The sequence below is a fragment of the Fundulus heteroclitus genome, chromosome 2 (assembly GCF_011125445.2).
Source record: "Fundulus heteroclitus isolate FHET01 chromosome 2, MU-UCD_Fhet_4.1, whole genome shotgun sequence".
NCBI classification, from domain to species: domain Eukaryota; kingdom Metazoa; phylum Chordata; class Actinopteri; order Cyprinodontiformes; family Fundulidae; genus Fundulus; species Fundulus heteroclitus.
The window spans coordinates 9,883,405-9,903,231 of record NC_046362.1 but is presented as its reverse complement, the minus strand read 5'-3'; the positions used below and the strand labels follow the sequence as shown (position 1 = coordinate 9,903,231).

General features: G+C 40.7%; 1 protein-coding gene across 1 annotated transcript in view; it reads left to right on the top strand.

Moving 5' to 3' along the window:
- The first annotated feature begins 7,657 nt into the window (after nt 1-7,657).
- Nucleotides 7,658-19,827, top strand: part of lingo1a (leucine rich repeat and Ig domain containing 1a) — a 196,927-nt gene continuing 184,757 nt past the window's right edge. Inside the window, exon 1 of the mRNA XM_036147314.1 lies at nt 7,658-8,038. The gene's annotated coding sequence lies outside the window, so the exon portion shown is untranslated. The remainder of the gene's footprint in view (nt 8,039-19,827) is intronic.

Sequence of the window (19,827 nt, the reverse complement as noted above, 5' to 3'; positions counted from 1 at the left end):
AGCTGACATATTCTTCTCAACCTTGAACTGCATAAAAACCTCAGAAAAACCTTCTCAGAAACACCACCACCCAGAAGAAGGTAAATGGAACTAGCCATGCCCTCAATGGAATTTTTTTTTTTTAAATTATGACTTTAATTAGAAATTTTAAAAACATGCTGAAAACATGATAGACACAATTTCATTATAGGCATTAAGAACACAATAATAAAGCAAAATAACAAAAACACAGATAAACTCACATAAAAAATGGTAGAAAATATAAAAAAATAGAGTTGCTGCTTGTCAGGTCCGGCTCCGATCCCTTGTGGTAAGCAGGCGCCTCTCATTTTTGCCATTAGACCCGAACCTAGACTCATTACACTGTTATCTTCCTTGTCCTTCTAGATCGTTCGTGTCCCCGCCGAATAACCTCCTCTCAAACCTCTCGCCCCGTGATCGTTCCCGTGATTACTTCACTGAATATCTTTTCTGCAGTTTTTCACAATAAATACCTAAAACTGCTTCCTGTGTTCCAGTGTTCCCTGCATGTGGGTCAAACACGTCAAACCAACCATGACACTGCTAATATAGTAAAATCCAGGCTAATAATATGTTTCAGTATCACTTTTAAAAATAACACTTTCACTTGCCCACATATCTTTAATTATAATTATTCTTTATTCTATGTTTTTCTTTCTTTTAGAAAATATTCCTGTTATTTGCAGCAGATGGCCACTGATAATTTTTTTTGACTATAAACTTGTGCATGCTTAAATTTTTTGGATTGCTGCAAAGTCAGTAACTGCATGCAATAGCCTGGGTTTCTAGAAATAGATAGCTTTTTTTTACCAATTGGCATAATAAGTTGAACTCAATTGCATTGTTATATACCTAGGATTCAATTGGAGAGTATGGAATTGACTTTGAATCTGTCTATACTGTATGCTTGGATTAAAGTGACTATGTATTAATAAAAAAAAAATAACTGTTTACTTTGTTAAGTCCTTTGAGATGGCATTTGTTGTAAAGTGCATTTCATATATAAATTTAATTAAATCAAAAAGTAATAATTCAAAAGATCCATCCGTCCATCTTCTTCTGCTTATCCTAGGTCAGGTTGCGGGGGTAACAGCTTCAGTAGGGAGGCCCAGACTTCCCTTTCCCCAGCCACTTGGGCCAGCTCCTCCGGGGGAATCCCAAGGTGTTCACAGGTCAGCAGAGAAACATAGTCCCTCCAGCGTGTCATGCATCTTCCTCTGGGTCTTCTCCTGGTGGGACGTGCCCGGAACACCTCACTAGGGAGGCGTCTAGTAAGCACCCTAACCAGATTCCCGAGCCACCTCAACTGGCCCCTCTCGACATGGAGGAGCAGCAGCTCTACTCTGACTCCTCCCCAGATGACTGAGCTCCTCACCCTATCTCTAAGAGAGAGCCCAGACACACTGGGGAGAGAACTCATTTCAGCCGGTTGTATCTGGGATCTCGTTCTTTCAGTCATGACCCAAACCTTATGACCATATAGATGAGGGTAGGAACGTAGATCGACCAGTAAATCGAGAACTTTGCCTTTTGACTCAGCTCTCTCTTCACCACAACGGATCAGTACAGTGCCTGCTTCACTGCAGATGCAGAACCAAGACCCCAAGTTACTTAAACTCCTCCACTAGGGGTAGCACATCCTCCCCAATCCAGATAAGGTACTGTTATAAGAATTATTATTCTGAAGTCACTATGGCCTCACACCACTCGGACAGAGGAGGCCTGGAGACCTGATGTCTGTGTATAAGATCCACTGTTTGCTGATTGCAAGGCCAAATGCTGCAGCCTACCCTTTTCCGACTCAAGACCACAGTCTCGTATTTGGAGGCACTGATCCTCATCCTGGCCGCTTCTCACTCAGCTGCGAACCACTCCGGTGAGAGCTGTAGATCATGACCTGAAGAAGCCAACAGGACCACGTCATCCGCGGATAGCAGAGACGCAATCCTAAGGCCACCAAAATGAATCCCCTCAGCACCTTGGCTGCACCTAGAAATTCTGTCCATAAAGTTTATGAACAGAATCGGTGACAACGGGCAACCTTGGTTGGAGTCCAACTTTAACCGGAAACAAGTCCAACTTACTGTCGGTAATGCGGATCAAGCTCTGACACCGGTCAAACAGGGACCTAACAGCCCTTATTAAAGGACCCAGAACTCCATACTCCCAGAGTACCCCCACAGGATCCCAGAGGGACATGTTCAAATGCCTTCTCCAGATCCAAAAGCACATGCAGATTGGTTGGGCAAACCATCCAGGATCCTGCTGAGGGTGTAGAGCTGATCCAGTGTTCCACGACCAGGACGAAAACCACACTGATCTTCCTGAATCCGACGTTCGACTATCCTATGGACCCTCCCCTCCAGAAGCCCAGAATAGACCTTACCAGGGAGGCTTAAGAGAGTGATTCCTCCGTAGTTGGAACACACCCTCCGGTCCCCCTTTTTAAATAGGGGGACCACCACCCCACTCCGTCAATCCAGGGGAACTGCTCCCGATGTCGACATAATATTGCAGTCTCGTTATCCAACACAGCCCCACAACATCCAGAGCTTTAAGGTACCCAGGGCAAATCTCATCATGAAGGGGGAGTGGTGGCATACTGGTTAGAGCAGCGCGCTCGCGCTCTGAGAAGGATGCAAGTACCCGGTTTGATCCCAACTGCCTGCACTCTGGGTCCCTGAGCAAGACCCTCAACCCGCGATTGCTCCCCGGGCACCTCACATGGCAGCCCACTGCTCCCCAAGGGTGATGGGTTAAAAGCAGAGAACAAATGCCGTTGTAATGTATGTTTCAATGTATGTTTCAATGACAATAAAGATTAAATTACTATTACATTACTATTATTACATCCACCCCCACGGCCTTGCCACCAAGGAGTATTTTAATCACCTTGGTGACCTTAGCACCAGAGATGGGAGAACCCGACCCCAAATTCCCCAGGCTCTGCTTCCTCAGTGGAAGACATGTCGGTGGGATTGAGGAGGTCTTCGAAGTATTCTGCCCATGACACATGATGTCCTGAGTCGAGGTCAGCAGCACACCACCTCCACTATAAACAATGTTGGTACTGCACTGCTTCCCCCTCCTCAGATGCGGGTTTGGCCGACCCGAATTGCCTCAAAGCCATACAGAAGTTTTTCTCCATAGTCTCTCCAAACTTTTCCCATGCCAGAGTTTTTGCCTCAGCGACCAGCTGAGCCGCCTGCCGCTTGGACTGCCGGTACCTGCTGCTTCCAGAGTCCCACAGGCCAAGAAAGCCTGATAGGACTCCTTCTTCAGCCTGACAGCTTCCCTCACCACTGGTGTCCACCAGCACGTTTGGGGGTTGCCACCGCCACATGCACCAACAGCCTTGCGGCCCCCACCTTCTTCGGAATGTGTTCAAAGTTTCCCAGAGGTGGGAGTTAAAGCTCCATCTCACGGGGGACTCTGCCAGATGTTCCCAGCAAACCCTCACAATACGTTTGGGCCTACACCCACCATCTGAGCCAGCTCACCACCAGGTAGTGGTCAGTGGAGAGCTCCGACCCTCTCTTCACCCGAGTGTCCAAGACATGCGACCGTAGGTCAGATGAAACAACAACGTTGATCATTGAACTACGGTCTAGGGTGTCCTGGCGCCAAGAGCACACATAATATGGCCACCCTTAAGCCGGGCATACACTGTACGAGTTTTTGCATTTTCGGGGCGATTCTTCAGTCGTGCAAGAATTTTTTGGATTGGGCCGAGTTTCAGCTTGATCATGTGTCCTGTGTTGTGTAGTATACAGGGGGTAGTGAGGGGTGATTAGCCTCTCATGACAACCTCCTGATCACGAATTGGATGGTCGGATGAAAATCAAACATATTTCAAATTCAGTCGTCCCTCGTGAGTGGTCATGAGCGATCGTGAGCACGTCCTGCAGTTGAAGCAGAGCTAGGAGCGTCTATGAGCATCTTGTGAGTCTCATATTTAACAGTGAGCATTACCCCTTCCACCTTTTTCTTCTTCTACTGTTGACAGTGTACAAACATATATTGTGAGCTGGGAACTTTTAAACTCTGCGGTTTCGTCGTACAGTTTGAGCTGTATATGAGTAAAATAATTGAAAATCTCGTACAGTGTATGCCCAGCTTTATGCTTAAACATGATGTTCGTTATAGACAATCCATGATGAGCACAGAGGTCCAACAACAGAACACTGCTCGGGTTCAGATCAGGCGGGCCGTTCCTCCCAACCACACCCCTCCAGCTCTCACTGTCATTGCCCAAGTGAGCGTTGAAGTCCCCCAGCAGAACAAGGGAGTCCCTGGGAGGGGCACTCTCCAGTACCCCATCCAAGGACTCCAAAAGGGTGGGTAATCTGAACTGTTGCTTGGCGCATAAGCACAAACAACAGTCAGATCCCGTCCCCCCACACGTAGTGGAGGGAGGCCACCCTCTTGTTCATCGGGGTAAACCCGAACGTACAAGCACCGAGATGAGGGGCAACCAGTATGCCCACTTCTGCCTGGCGCCTCTCACCAGGGGCAACTCCAGAGTGGAAGAATGTCCAACCCCTCTCAAGGAGACTGGTTCCAGAGCCAGAGCTATGCGTTGAGGTAAGTCTGTCTATCTCTAGGCGGAACCTCTCAACCTTGTACACCAGCTCAGGCTCCTTCGCCACCAAAGAGGTGACATTCCACGTCCCAAGAGTCAGCTCCCATTGTAATGGGGACCCATGTCCCCTTTACGGGCTGTGCCAGGCCGGGCTCATTGGGTAAAAGCCCAGCAACCAGGCACTCACCAGCGTGCCCGACCTCCAGGCCTGGCTCCAGAGTGGGAATACTGCATCCATTTGTTTCACTTATCATAAGGGATGTTTGGGCTATCTTTGTCTGGTCCCTCACTTTGGACCTTTCTGCCTTGGGTGACCCTACTAGGGACATGAAGCCCCTGACAGCATAGTTCCCAGGGTCGTTAAAGATAAGTGGGGTAATAGATTAACACCCATTACCAGAAGTTTCTACTTAAAGTATTAACTAGAGGCGTTTCTCAGGAGACCTGAACAGGTTAAAGTTGGACTAAAACCATTCAAACCTTCACAAAACCAGTAAATCACCTAGTTTTTCATTTATTTTGTTATTAAACATATATTGTACATCACATAGCCAATGCAGAGACTTTATAATTGGTGTGATGATCCTTGTGAACTGGCTTTATTGTCCTTGTCACATTTCCTAAATTTCCTAAATTTGAGTCTTAAGCCCTATTCACATGGAACTAGTTTTACCTAGGGACCACATGTGATTTGTAGTAAATATGGAGATTGTCTGTATTTTTAATCCAGTATGAATGTGCCATGTCAGTAATTTGTAAAGTAAAAATTTCCCTGCAAATTACCTACAATTATTTTGCTCTCTGAGGTCCTGTGATAATACTAATCCAATGCAAATATGTATCTCTGTGATTTGGACAGAAATAGGCGGGATCCGATACATGAATAGGCAGTTTTTTTGTTTCCTGGCCAAATTTTTATTTGCGTTTGGTGAAGAATGGAGACTGCATTGGAGTGTTGAGAAAATCCTGGGTCCTGAGCCAGCAAAACCATTTCAGAAAATAAGGCTGGTAAGCAACCCGCCACACAGTAATACAGAGCCTATTTCTATACTGTATAAATGCTTGCATTTAGTGTTGAATTTCTACCCACCACAACTTTTCCAGTTTGTAAAACTGTCGGGGGGGGACAGATGTTAACTAGCTCTCGTTGTCTGTAAAAATGCAACAACCGTGCAAGGTCTAGCTCTTATTGCACAGTGCAATAGACAGGTAGAGGGCTGCACTGCTGCTATTACACAGCTGCTCACATGTGCAATAAGCAGCAGAGATGTCCGTAAATTTCTGCAAATCTCAGGCTTTGATTATCCTGTGCGAATGCGCCACATATAAAAACCTGAAGTAGAGGGGTAATTTATTTATTACATACAAGGTAAAACTAATCCCATGCGAATAGGGCTTTAGATCAGTCAGACCTTCACTGGTCTTTTAGTATCCCTAAAGCTCAGCATGTAATCTGTGAAATCTGTACTACATTAGTTAAAACAAAGAAAATCAGAATCAGAAATACTTTAATAATCCCAGAGGGAAATTACTGAAAATGGATTCTTAGGTGAATTTTTTCTCATCTTGAAAGCTGAATTTATTGTTATAGCAGTAATTATGTGTGTTTACTGGGGAAATAAAACAAGATTCAACTGATGCAATAGTGAGTCCAACTTTAATTGGATCACACCCACATGCACCAAATCTTATCTCAGCTGCATGAAAAAAGCTTCTTCGTATGTTCTTCTCTCTCCATATTTTCATAAAATCTGCTTGTCACAGACAAACAGACTGCCACGATCACATCCCTCAACCTGGGCATTTTTTCTTGGCTGGTAGAATAAATCTTTGCATGGTGTGTTAATCAGCTTCTGACATGTTCTGGCATAAAAAGACAGTTGCATTCATCCTGTTAGGTCAACCATAGGCCTCAACCACTGAATCTCTCTGACTGACAAGCATGGCTTCAGTGAGGAGAAAGATATCCTGAGAGTCCTACCCACCAGCCGCCCATCGAACTACCGCAGATTCTTAATCCTGTCTGTAAACTCTTCACAGTGGGGTGTCCTGGGCGCTTATGCCACCCATACTTTTAAAAGTTGCCTAAAATCAAATACTGGTTAGGAGCATGAATCATCATTGGATTTATATGGATGAGTCATTTCAGCAAATAAATACAAGTTGCACTTTTCAAAGGATGTGTTGGCGTAAATTATCTGCAATGCATATGGTAGTTTGGAAAAACTTGGAAAATGTATCATTGTTGGAGTCAAGAGTGAAATATATACAGTATTTAAAAAAAAATACATTTAGAGAAGACAAGCGCTAGAAAACATTACATTTTGTATCAGAGTCTATGAAAGATTAAATGGATTCATCAGATTAGTTATTATATTTAAAGCACTTAGATTTTAACCTGGCTATCTTTCCAGATTAACCTAATAGTCTGTTCCTTTGCAGGGTTTCGACCAGACCAACTAATGTGTCACCTGGGTGTTTACTTAGAATCAGTTTTGCATTTTCACCCAAGGAACCATTTCAGGAATGAGGGTAGTTTTCTTCCCCCCTACATTCCCATGACAGAAAACAGGGCCAAATTAAAAGGTTAATCTGTTAGGAAGGTAGGATTTTTTTTTTTTTTTGCATGGACCCTTAACTAAAGATGGAACTTGTAGTTCTAGTTCCATCTTTAGTCAAGGGTCAAGAAAGATTTAGCAAGTAGCTGTAGGATGCTAAATGTTTCTCGTTGATTGGATATCCCCAGCCTTTTGTTTCAGACATCTTGATCCATCCATCCAGCTTTATGCTATGATAAATGTATATACCCTGAACATCATCCTGGGGTAATGATTTCCCTTTAGCCCTCATATTTAGATTTTTCATCACAGTACCTCCACTTAGAGATAGGACAAAATATTTAAGTCAGCTCTCCTGTTAGTTTTCCACACTTCCAGTAAGATGGACTAAAAACAAGATGGAAAAGAGAGACTCTCCCTCCCTTCTCCCAATCTCTCATCACACGCTGCAGCTCCTCCTCCTCCTCCTCCTCCCTCCACCTAGCTCTTCTCCGGATCAGCTGCCTTCTCCTCTGTGTCTCTTTTTTCCCTGCCGGTCTTCATCCCTCTTTTCCTTCTCCCCCTTAGTCTTTCAGCCTGGATACACCCTCCCTGCATGTTTTCTGCACGGATCGCATGTGTCAAGAGTGTGTACATGTGTGGCTTCACCACTGACGGGAAACGACTGTGGACTGGATATCAGATCCCCATCCTTATGCATACTTACCACTTTTCTTAACACCACTGCAACATCGTTCCATTAGAGATTCTCATTTTCCTCCTCTTGGGGCAGTATCTAGATGGCATCTTCAATCCTTCCTCCAGCATATTGGATTTAATGAGCAGCCACTGTGAATGGAAACAAGCAATCTCTGGATTTCCTTCATTACAGCTTTGGGTAAGGCTATCTCTATCCCTTGTCTGCCTGCTTCTCTTGCACCTCCCACCCAATTCACTTGTCATAACAAATTGACAGGTGAATGCAGCACACACTTTATATGGCTGGGGAGCAATCAAACCGAGCTAAGCTGGGCATTTCAAGTGGGACACGGATCAAGGGGAGAACTGTGCACCTGGGCTTGCTTTGGCCAGAGAGAAGAGTCAGGAAAAGAGCAGGGAGACATAACTGTCCTCCAATAGGGACAGTATTGCTTATGCTGCCAGAGGCTCAATGCTTTGCATATTGATCTTTTGGTGTTTTCAGATCCCATTCCGGACAACTTTGCAATGCTCTACCTCTGTGACTTGGAACAGTTATAGCTTTGTGGGCGCAGGCGGGGGAGCTGCTTTATTTTAATGAGTACATAGCTTCAGATAGGTGGGCGTGCAGAGCTAAATGCAGCAAGGAGTGGGTGCTATTTCCATCTGTATGAAACCGTGGAGAGTTTATTTCTGCACAATGTTTGTGTTTGATGCAACAAAGTTGGACTAACTCTTTCTGGCAGACATTTTTGGAGAGGCAATGTTGCATAGAGTTGGGAAGCAGAATCCATATCTCTGACCGATTCCTTAGAGAGCAGCTTCAACTTCCAAATCCATCACAAAGCATCTGTTTCATGATTTTTTGACATTTCTTTTTTTAAGTTAAACTTACTTTTGAATGCAATACAGAACATTTGCAGACCTTTTATTTACATTTTACTAGCTAGGTAAAGTTGATAGACCCAATTTGACTTGGATCATTTATGTTTTTATCTTTGCAGCTGTCTTTGTCTATGTTTATCTTCCCCTCTGTTTTTTATGAGCTGGATTGTCAGAAGAAAAGAGAGAAATCATACTTTCTAAAAGTAGTAATGGAAGCAAGAGAACGAAAGGATCAATAATTTTGGAAAGACAGATTGACATGAGATAAGAGAAGGGGAGTGGGTGGGAGGAAGTGTGTGTGTTTATGCACGTGCGCGTGTGTTTCGTTATAATACAGCTCAGGAAGAGCTTTTTAGATAACCAAACCTTATCTGATGCCCAGGCTCTTGGCAGGTGGGGGGTCAGTTTACAAACACACACGTTCAGGTTCCCTCAGAGGGGAGGAGGAAAGTGCTATAGATTGCCCAGGACATGCATCTCACACCTAGATGGCTGCGTTTCCTGCAATGGACATCAATATTTATCACATTTTCCATTTCAAAAGAGAAAACCACGGTAACACCAGGAGATGGGAAAATAATAAAAGATAAATCAAATTACCCCACCTCCGGTGGACCTTCTGCTGCTGTTTCATTTACAATTCCTTCCAAGCACTTAGTCAATTTTTGCTTGATCCAACTGCATATTAAAATACAGGTGCAGTACAGAGATGGTGTCCTCACTGTGAGGAGCTGGAATTTGCAATGATAATTGGAAGTAAAAAAAGCAGACTTTTTTTTCTCTGATCAACATACTGTGTCTCATATAGCCACTAGGATTTTTTTGTTTGTTTATAAAATCCTAAACCATGGCCTCTGAAATATAAGAACAATAATATGAATTTATGGATTTTGAAAAAAGAACATGGAGCTTTTTTCACTTAAACTTTTATTATTAGTGTAGTTAGACTAATCATTTCGCTGATTTTCTTTAGACTGGCTGATCCAATGCTCGGAGGGATGCTGGTTGCCTTTCACCTGTAGTCATTGGGCAAGAGGCAGGGTACAACCTTGACAGGTCGTAAGATCATTAAAAAGAAAAATAGAGGCACACAGGACATACAATCATGCACACACACTCACTCCTAGGAGCAATGTAGAGACAAATTAACCTAAAATATGTTTTGTTTTTGTTTTTTGGACTGTGGGAGTAAGCTGGAGTACCTGGAAAGACTCCATGCGTACACAGGGAAGACATGCAGCACGGCATGTGTGATTTGATCCCATCTTGAGGTTGACTACTCCTAACTGAAGTAGATGTAGCTGAAGTAAGCTTACCACACAAATTTAGCTATTTGGCAATATTTCCAGTTGCAAGTACACAGACTGTTATTGTACGTGAACTAAAAATCACACCAATTGGCACTTTTTTGGAGCTAAAAGTCCCACTTTACAATTTTTGAGCTATAGAAGAACATGGCATTGTCTGTTTTTTGTTTAGCTTTTGTTGTAACTGGGTTTTTTTTTAAATTAAAAATTAATGTGCAAACAAGCCTGTTTATGCACATGCCTCTGGTGACATATCATATAAGGCATAACGCAAGTGATCTGGCTTCTTTTGTTTATAACCATTGTAGTTTTTCTTGTCATTTTTTTCCCCTTTACTTGTAAGTTATGTCCTTTCATCATAGTAAACATATAGGAGATGAGGAAGGAGAGAAAGATAGAAGACATGCTTCAAATCTCTAAAGGTTGGGAATCAAACCCCAAACAGCTGAACTAAGAACTAATAATAACCATATAAGTTGAACTATTCGTATGTCTTAAATTAAATTAATCTCTTAAACATGTTTACTCATATTCTGGGGCACAGTCCAGAAAGTAGTCATCTGGAAGAGTAGTCATCTTGCAATCTGAAATTTGTGAGTTTTACTCCAATGTCCGCCTGTTACATGTTGTTATGCCCCTGGGCATGGTACTTAACCCCAAGTTCCCAAACAATATGTGTATTGGTGAGAGAATGGACGAATGTGGCCCTTGTGTAAAGTGCTTCTAGGGGTTTGTGTTACTTCAAAAGCACTATATAAATGAAGTCCATTTATCAGTCTTTGAGGAAGCTGTAAAATGTTTGAAAGATTTGTGAGAGCAATGCCTCACGAATAGTTGGGATCAATGACATAAAGAAAAGCTGTTTGTGAGGATCATGGCAGACTGGAATGGAACTCAAATTCTTCATAATCTGTTGAAAGCTTTCAAAAGTAGCTTCTCCAACCTTAGTATTTACTCAAGCTGATCTGCTAGATTCTTGAGCATCTTATAAGGTCATTGACCCAAATACTTACGAAGCTGAATGTGTTTTTCAAACTTCTTTTTTAAACACTTTGTATTTTGTCAAAACCTGCTGTGGTAATCCATAATATATAATTCAGCTGTTTCTTAATATCAGTGTGCATTTGTTAAAGAAATATATACAGTGATGTATACTACCTTAAACGTACCACTGTCTTAAAAGTTAATTTGGCAAGCTACAACATGTCTACATAGCTAACCAAACGGGCAGTCTGACTACTTAACTAAATGTTATACTTGTGCCACTCTATAAAGAGTAAAATAGAAAAATATATATATAATATTTGACACAATAACCATGCCCCATTCCTACAGCTGAATATTATATTTTAGCTTTATTTTAAAATGAATCCTTTTTCCCCATTCACAAAGGTACTCACAGAAACCACATGGCCATGACAAAAGTCCTTTTTTTCCTCCTTGACTGCAGCAAAAAGATGGCCTTGCAATAGGTGACTTGAATTCAATAGCGACTCACACCGCCCATGGTTGCCTCTCCTCCCATAGTGTAGAAGCACTGATACCACCCATCGCCAAATGAGAAATTACCAACTCATTTTTTTCCCTCAACTTCCACAGCAGCTATTCTCATGGTCATTACAGAGAATAATGGTTATTACCGATGTGGCTTCATAATTTAGCATGATGCATGAAATGAAGTTGGCAAATTAGTTACAGCAATTGACAGCTAATGGTGTCCATGGTGGCATGCGAGTGTTGAAAAGTTCTGGGGATTTAGGCCTCTTATCCAAGTGTATTTTTGCTGGACACAATTGGACACACAGGAATTCAAAAACAAAAGAGCCTTGATCAAAGCTTGTTTTCAGAGAATTTATGTGCCAGTCATCCTTTATTGAGCAAGCAGCAAAGAAGCAGGGTTTCAAATGTATTTCACAACACCTAATCCTTAATACATTTTACGATGACAAAAGGATATAAAAATACCTCAGACTCAGACTAAAGATAAGCTTATAATGTCTCTAAAATCCTGCTATTTTTATGCCTCAGCTTTTTTGAGTAAACAGTGTTTAGTTCTTATATTATGTTCCACTTTCTATTGATTCACAAATAATTAACTTTACTGATAATGTACTATAGGATATAATCAGTATTTAAATCTTGATTTTTATATTTACAAAAATCCAACGCAGATAAGCTTGAAAAAATATTAGATTGAAAAAAGCATATTTATTTATTTACACACACACACACACACACACACACACACACACACACACACACGTGTGTGTGTGTGTGTGTGTGTGGATATAGATAGATCATATGAAAGACATCACAGGCCTACTGCTGGATGCAGTCAACCTAGGACTACACACATCATCCTGCTCCACCTTGATCACACAACAATGTAAGCTGGGATTCTGTCTGTGGACTTCAGCTTGGCCTTCAACACCACGAACCCAGACAACATCCACCAGAAGCTCACCAAGCTCACAGTACCAGCCTCCATCTGTCAGTGTATCACCCTTTTCCTCCTGGAAAACTCCTGAATAGTTTAGACAGCAACTTCTCCCACACAAGAACCATCAGCTCTGGCTCTCCCAAAGGGTGTGTTCTTTCCCCATTCCTCTGCTTTCTTTACACAAATGACAGCTCTTCACCAGACTTGTCTGTAAAACTCCTGAAGTTTGCAGGCCATCAAAACTCTCAAATTTGAGAAAAAAAACATATTTAAAAAGTCTTCTGGAATTTGTTGTCCAGTCCTAAACAACCAAAAGAGAGTATTATTTCAAGAAGCAGCTAACACCCCAGGTAACTCTGGAGGAGCTGGAGACCCACAGCTCAGGTGGGAGAATATGTGAACACTACCAGCAATTCCATGTACTTTGCAAATCTATAAACTGACCTTCATGGAAGAGTGGCAAAAAGTAAGGGTATGTTGAAAGAAGCCATAAGACCAACTTCCAATTTACCACAAGCCAAGTTGCAGATTTAAACTGCAACAACAACAAACTGATGATGGTTTGGAAGCAAAATGTTTTTTGAGCAATTTAGAAATTGCTATAACTCCAATCACACTGTTGTGTATCTCATTTCAATGGCACTGGAAAATGTGCTGGCATATTAAAACAATCCTCTAACATAGCCGTCTTAAGGCTGGTTCACACAACAGGATTGTTTGCCCGACTTTTGCCCCAATCTTTTCCTTACAACATGCGCAGACTATCGATCTGGCTCTTAAGAAAATCTTAAAAACTAAGGCAACTGTTTTTCTGTATTTATACCATTAAATAAACTCACAGATCATGCCATTTAGAGTTAACTTGGCAGGAATTTGACTCCTGAACTATAATCAGGCATCAGCAGAAATTTTAGAAAAAGGTCTCTGCTTACCTTGAAATTGCACGTTGATCCCTATGAAGACCAACCCCAAATTCACCCTAATCGCAGTTGCCCTCTTCAAATCCACTTCCCGTTCCTCAAATCCGGGTCAAGGCACCATATTATTGCCCAGGTTTTCTTGTTCGAGAGGAATCAGCTCTACAAATAATGCAAATGAAGGAAGGTTAAGGTTAATAATATTTATTTTACAACAGGTCAAAATAATGGCAACAAAATAAGTACACAATGTGAATAATACAGAATCAGTTTACCCTCAGCGCTGGACCGTAGCTAAGCTGTCTTTAGGAAAGCTGGCAAAGAGTGTGGCAATGAACATCAGACTCCATCTCTTTTTTAACCCTAAGCTTCATCCTGTCAGGACGTTTCATTTTACGTGTCAACCTTATCTGTTTATCCGGACACAGCTTAGTATCTGGTTTTTAACTGGTTTCCTCAAAGGATATGGCCTGCAGCTACATGCATACATGGTAAAAACAGAAACTCATTCCAAATAAGGCAACAGCAATTCTTCCTACATCCTAAAGAAATACAGAGTTTACAATCATGTCTCTTATGATAAGTATATGGTAGAGGTTAACATTATGCATGTGGAAATTCTCAGTTATCAGTGTCATTGCAAACGAGGAGTGCACTTCCAAATCCCCAGTGTTTTCAGCTCTTTCCTCCAACACATTCCTAAGAAAATTGCATCAGCAATGATTCAGGTGACCAAGTACTCCACTCACACCAAGCTGTAGCTTCTAATGACCCAGAACAGTGACAGGTGGGTCATTGATTTGCATTTGACTTAGAATGCGCCTAGGAGCAAGGGCCTCTATTTCCTAAGTGTGAGCCACCAGAATTCGCAAAGACTCCTGTATACTGTAGGTGTCGAAACGTTTTCAGAAAGAACTGAGTGAAAGTACGGTTGCCACCAATTTAAGCCTGTTTGCTACGGCTAACATTGTCAATATCCATCTATAACATAAGGAACATACACTTTGAATGAAAAATCTTTAAAGCTTCCTTTAAAGATTAAGGATAGATCTATTGGGTATATAAAACATGAATATTAAATTGTTTGCACAAACAATTTAATTCGCTACAACTATCCCGTTATATCTTCTCAACTGCCTAGAAACATGTCTGTAATTTTTGTTTTTATAAAGTGTTGGTTTCTTTAGGATACTTAGGAGGGATTTTGGCTCTCTTAGGTTGGAAGAATTTGAGAAAAAATAAGATGCTAAAAACGCTAGAATGTATTTTCAGCTGTAAAGTGTAGGAGAATTTTATGCACCTTTCTTCAGCATCTATTAATTCCATTGTTAAGATGTGTACGGTATGATGTGGGAGAGGATTTAACTCTTTAAAAAGAAGACTCAGGACAAAGGATGAGACGAGACGAAGCGGCTTCTATATGATGCCAGGAGGACTTTATTCACATACATTCAGAGCTTCTGTCAGCACCAGTCCTGCCTCTCGTATATCTGACTCCCTCTTTAAAGGCCTTGATCTGTGTGTGTGTGTGAAACGGTAGGTGTGTGTGTGTTTTGGAAAGATCCTTGAGTCACATATCCCACAGCTGTGTTCTTCCATTTCTAGGAACCTATTTATCTAAAAATTCATACTGTGAAAAACAGGAATAAACCAAACATTAATCACAATCATCAGGAATGTCTCTATTGTTTCGAAATACAGGGCCAAGGTTTTATTAGCCAAGTTCAACTAAAGTCCAGATGTCCTTATATTACCTCTGCTGTGGGAACCCAAAACATACTGAAAACTCCTTTAACCCTTACATATCGTTTTTAACCCTTACAGTATTTATTTCAACAATAATTATAACTTCATTGTAAGGCGAAGGGCTGGTCTTGGCTTGAGTGGGGTTTCTAGGTGTGGGGCAGTGTACAAAAGTTGTGGAGGTAATCAGGAGGTTTTTGAAATGCCTTGTTTTCCAGACACCAAGAAAATATTTACTTTTTGCCAAAAACTGCTGGGATTGTTTTAGTTCTTGGATTGTTTCTAAAAGTTGTGGAAGAGGAAATTTAAATAAAAATACTTTCAAAAAGGGATTTTTTTAATAATAGGTCACTTTTAACATGTTTATTTTTTTTGAGAACCAAGTCTATCTTAAAAACACATATTGATTTTGTAATGCTTTTTTTACCTTATGATATAGCTTAAGTGGATTTTAGGTTTCAGAGATTTACCACAGTTATTGTCAATTCTAAATCCAGGAAGAACATGTTAAAGTGGGTTCATAAAGTGAAAAATACAAAGTATTTTATTATGTTCTGCACATTTATGCAAATAAGTAATATCCCCCTAAATAGATTTGTGTTTTTCAGTTTAACTGCACATGAGGTAGAGTGTACCAAATGAAAACTAGGGCAACTCAGAAAGCACATTCATATCATATCAGATTTGAGTGATTTGAAAAAAAAAAAAAATTAACTCTTCCTGTCTAATGAAACCTACCAAATTAAAAGGGATGCGGGCACTTTTGAGATCCACTGTATGAGTGTGCATCTGGATAAAGTGATAAACCCTATAGGATTGATATTGTATAGCCAAAAGCTGTCAACATGTTATGATTTCTTAGATACTAAAAAATACTACAAAATAACTACAATAATGACAAAATTTTTTCCATTTTAATTCAAACTTGAGAGACACTAAGAATGTGATACATTAATATTATTCAAGACTATAGAACTCTGTTTTTAAGTTACAATTGATACATTATCCAATCTGGATAGCTTCACTGATTGAAAATGTTTCATTGAAGTGCAAAAAACACCTTAAAATGAGTTCAGTTCAGTTAGACAAACTAATAAAGACTGTTAGATGTTTATGCCTGGGATATCAGAAACTCTCGCTCTTCTTACATTTTATGTAATCTGATACTCAGCACATAAACTTCTCTAGAGCAGGTGATGAGTTCAGCTTATGTTACCGGGTTTAAATGGAGCCAACTTCAGGGCACTGAAACATTCACTTTTAGCCCAACAGAGCTTGCTAAGCTGTTAATCCTACTTCGTAGTACATCCTTCTGGCTGCTTCCCGAGCCTGTGTTTTCATGCGCTCTGTCACTTGCACATAACAGATACAGGTCTTAACTTGTTCTGTTTTTTTTTCTATATGATAACTTTATCACCCACTTAATTAGTAATCACACTGATACTCTCTCTATTTTTTTTCTATGTTGTTTGAGGTGAAGCCCTAGAAATCTTTGGAAGCTATAGCTTGGTGTGAGTGGAGTACTTGGTCACCTGAATCATCCAAAGAGATTACATCAGCAGTGTCGTCATGATTCAGGTGACCAAGTACTCCACTCACACCAAGCAATAGCGTCTAATGACCCAGGACAGTGATGGGTGGGTCACTGATTTGCATCTGACATAGAATGCGCCTAGGAGGATGGGCCTTCATTTCCTTTAAATAGTAGTGCACCAACTGCACTACTATTCAAGTTTGAACCTCCAGAATTGACAAAGACTCTTGAATAGGTGTGTCAAAACGTTTTCAGAAAGAACTGTTCAGAAAGAACTGTTCGGATGTTCGGTTGCCCCTATTTAAGCCTGTTTGCTGTTGCGATGACCCGGATAACTGAGAATTTGCACAGGCAAGATTTACAGATGTAGTCTGCTAGAACTAGGTTAGAGACATTAACCCTCCAGATTGCTATATGTGTTTCCTTCCTTTATCATTTTTTGTTTCTTATGACTGGCTAAGTAAATTTAAATGCTATAAATAGTTTTTTATATAAATAATACAGGAACTGCTTTTATCTTGTGAATTTGGATGCACTACCAGGCCAGCACTGTAGTGAAACACATGTGCTGCATTGTCAGGGAAGGAATGACTCTTCTGTGACCCTTTGTTGTTTGACAAAATCATATGAATGTGCTTTCTGAGTTGCCCTAGTTTTCATTTGGTACACTCTACCTCAACAGAATAACATTTTTCACTGAGGCAGTTTTGTTCTTACACTTAATGACATAAGCAAATAACTGTTAATCTTAAGAAATTTACTGCATCTATTTAAACACGTGCAGTATTGCTTTGCGGTTTTATGCTCATCATTGTGGCATGTGAAATAACTCTGATGTCACATGAAACATTCAAACGTGTCAAACCCCAGTCCTCAAGGCCCGGTGTCCTGCAATTTTTAGAGGTATATCTGATTTAACACCCTTTGGTAAGATTGGGTAATTTGCAGTACTCTGAAGGACTTCACTGGATGCTGAGACAATTCAGGGATTTGATTCAGGTGTGTAGGGCCAGAGACAGTTTAAAGTGCAGGACACCAGCCCTTTGAGGAATGAAGTTTGACACCCCTGGATTAAATAGTTTCTTTTGAATTACAATTTAGAACCAATACCATACTACAGTTACAAGATGTACATCTTTACCTGAAATGTTTGTTATATTTCATTTATTTAATTAGGACATAATTCAGTGTTAATTTCTATACGTTGGCTCAATGGTAACAGATAGGGAGATTGATTAAATTTATTTATCCTGTTATTTTATCCTGTAATTTACTTTACCCTGTAATCTACTGCAATTCACTGTAATTTTCAAGCTGTATGCAAACGAAATTTCGTTCTGTACGCACTCTGTGCATACAAAATGACAGATAAAGCTGTTTAAGTCTAAGTCTAAGTCTAAACAGATGAGATCTTGACAAAATATTCACAAGGGAAGCACAGGATGTGCCTCTTCCACAACCTTATGCTATACAGATCTGAGACCCATATCATTCTCTTGAACATTTTCTTTACCAAGTCATGAACAAATGTAAGTTTCTTGGACTCTTGCTAAACAACATACTTGCCAACAGATTCATCCAAAAAGCTATGCGAGCAGCAACCAACCATTGAAAAATAAGTAGAGACATTAAACTGGACTGAAGTCACAACACTGATGGTCTTTACAGGAGAGGCGAGAGCAGACTCAACCAGCTGAGGAAAGTAAGGTCTTTTCTTGCCAGGGGCATTGCTGAGGACCTTTTTTGACACTGTGGTGGCATTATACATCTTCCATCTTAATGTTGTTTGTTGGAGAAGCAGTTAATCTACAGATGAGAGGAAGTGTTTAAATCAACTCAAGAAGGCCAGCTCTGTCCTCTGTCCTGATGAGCATCTTAATAACCGTCTTTATTTGGCATTGCAACTTTGTACAGTGTAATAAAATTTGTCATCTGCATGTAACCCATCCCTTAGGGAGCAGTCTGCTGCCACTGTGTGGTACCCAGAGAACATTTTGAGGCTAAGGGTCTTGCTCAGGGACCCAAAGTGGCAGTCTGTGGTATTTAAACTGGGGAACTTGCAGCCTTCCCCGGACCAAGTATTCAGCTCTAACCACTAGACCACAACTCCCGTGGATGCACCCTCAACCCAGTGCAGATGGTGAGAGAGAAGAACTCGAACAATAATAACAATAATGTTGGACAATGTCTCCGACTCCATGTATATGTGTGCTCCATTTGCCTTTCATTTTGCTGCTGGTACAACTGAATTTCCTCACTAAGAGACAAAGAAGGGTATTTTCATTCCATTCTTTTCTATTCTGGGGAAGGCAGGCTGCAGTAGTTTATTCATTTCTGTAGAATAAGTGCTGATCTACTGCTACACCATATGCTGGGCCACCAGTGATCTGAGCACCAGAGAGTCCAACGTGATGCACGGATATTTCTACTTCAATCCAACAAAAAGCCAACGCCTCGAACCACGAAGCGTGGAAAAACATTATAAACAGCATCTGACATCCAGCAGAACCCAGTTGATGTTTCTGCAGAGAGACTAGTCATGTTGAAATTGTACACAGGTATTTTCAGGAATAAAAGCAGGAATGAGTTTGCAGAGATAAAGTAAGCCACCATATCTAACAGTGCAGCAGAAAACCTTCAAAGGGTATCCAAGAAAAACAAGTACAAAAGAAAGTTTTACAATTTCAAAATAAAGTCATTGTTAACAAGGACACACCAAAATTACCCCAAGGTTTAGCCATGGGCAGCATGTTTGATTTTAAAATGTTGAAACAAGCAAACTTTGGGAGATTCTCAAGGTTATGAGCTTTACTTGAAATAAAATACCAACATTTATTCTACATCTACATTATATCTCCTCCTCCTCAGAGGAGCATGAGTATTTGAACGGACTGTGAACATTTATTAAAGTCTCTTCTGTGAGGGAAACATTATGGCGGAAGGGCAATATTTTAGGTTAAAGTAGAATTTGTAATTTTAGTTCTAAATTACCCAATTAACACAATAACGTTTACCTGAAATAATTTGTAAAATAATTTTAAATATAGTTACATTTTAAAGTCAGGCACAAGATTTGTTATTTAAAGAAGAAGAATGCCATTTCTGATTATCAGGTGCCAAAATCAGGTAAAAACTTACTTTTCACTGCTTGAGAAATAAACA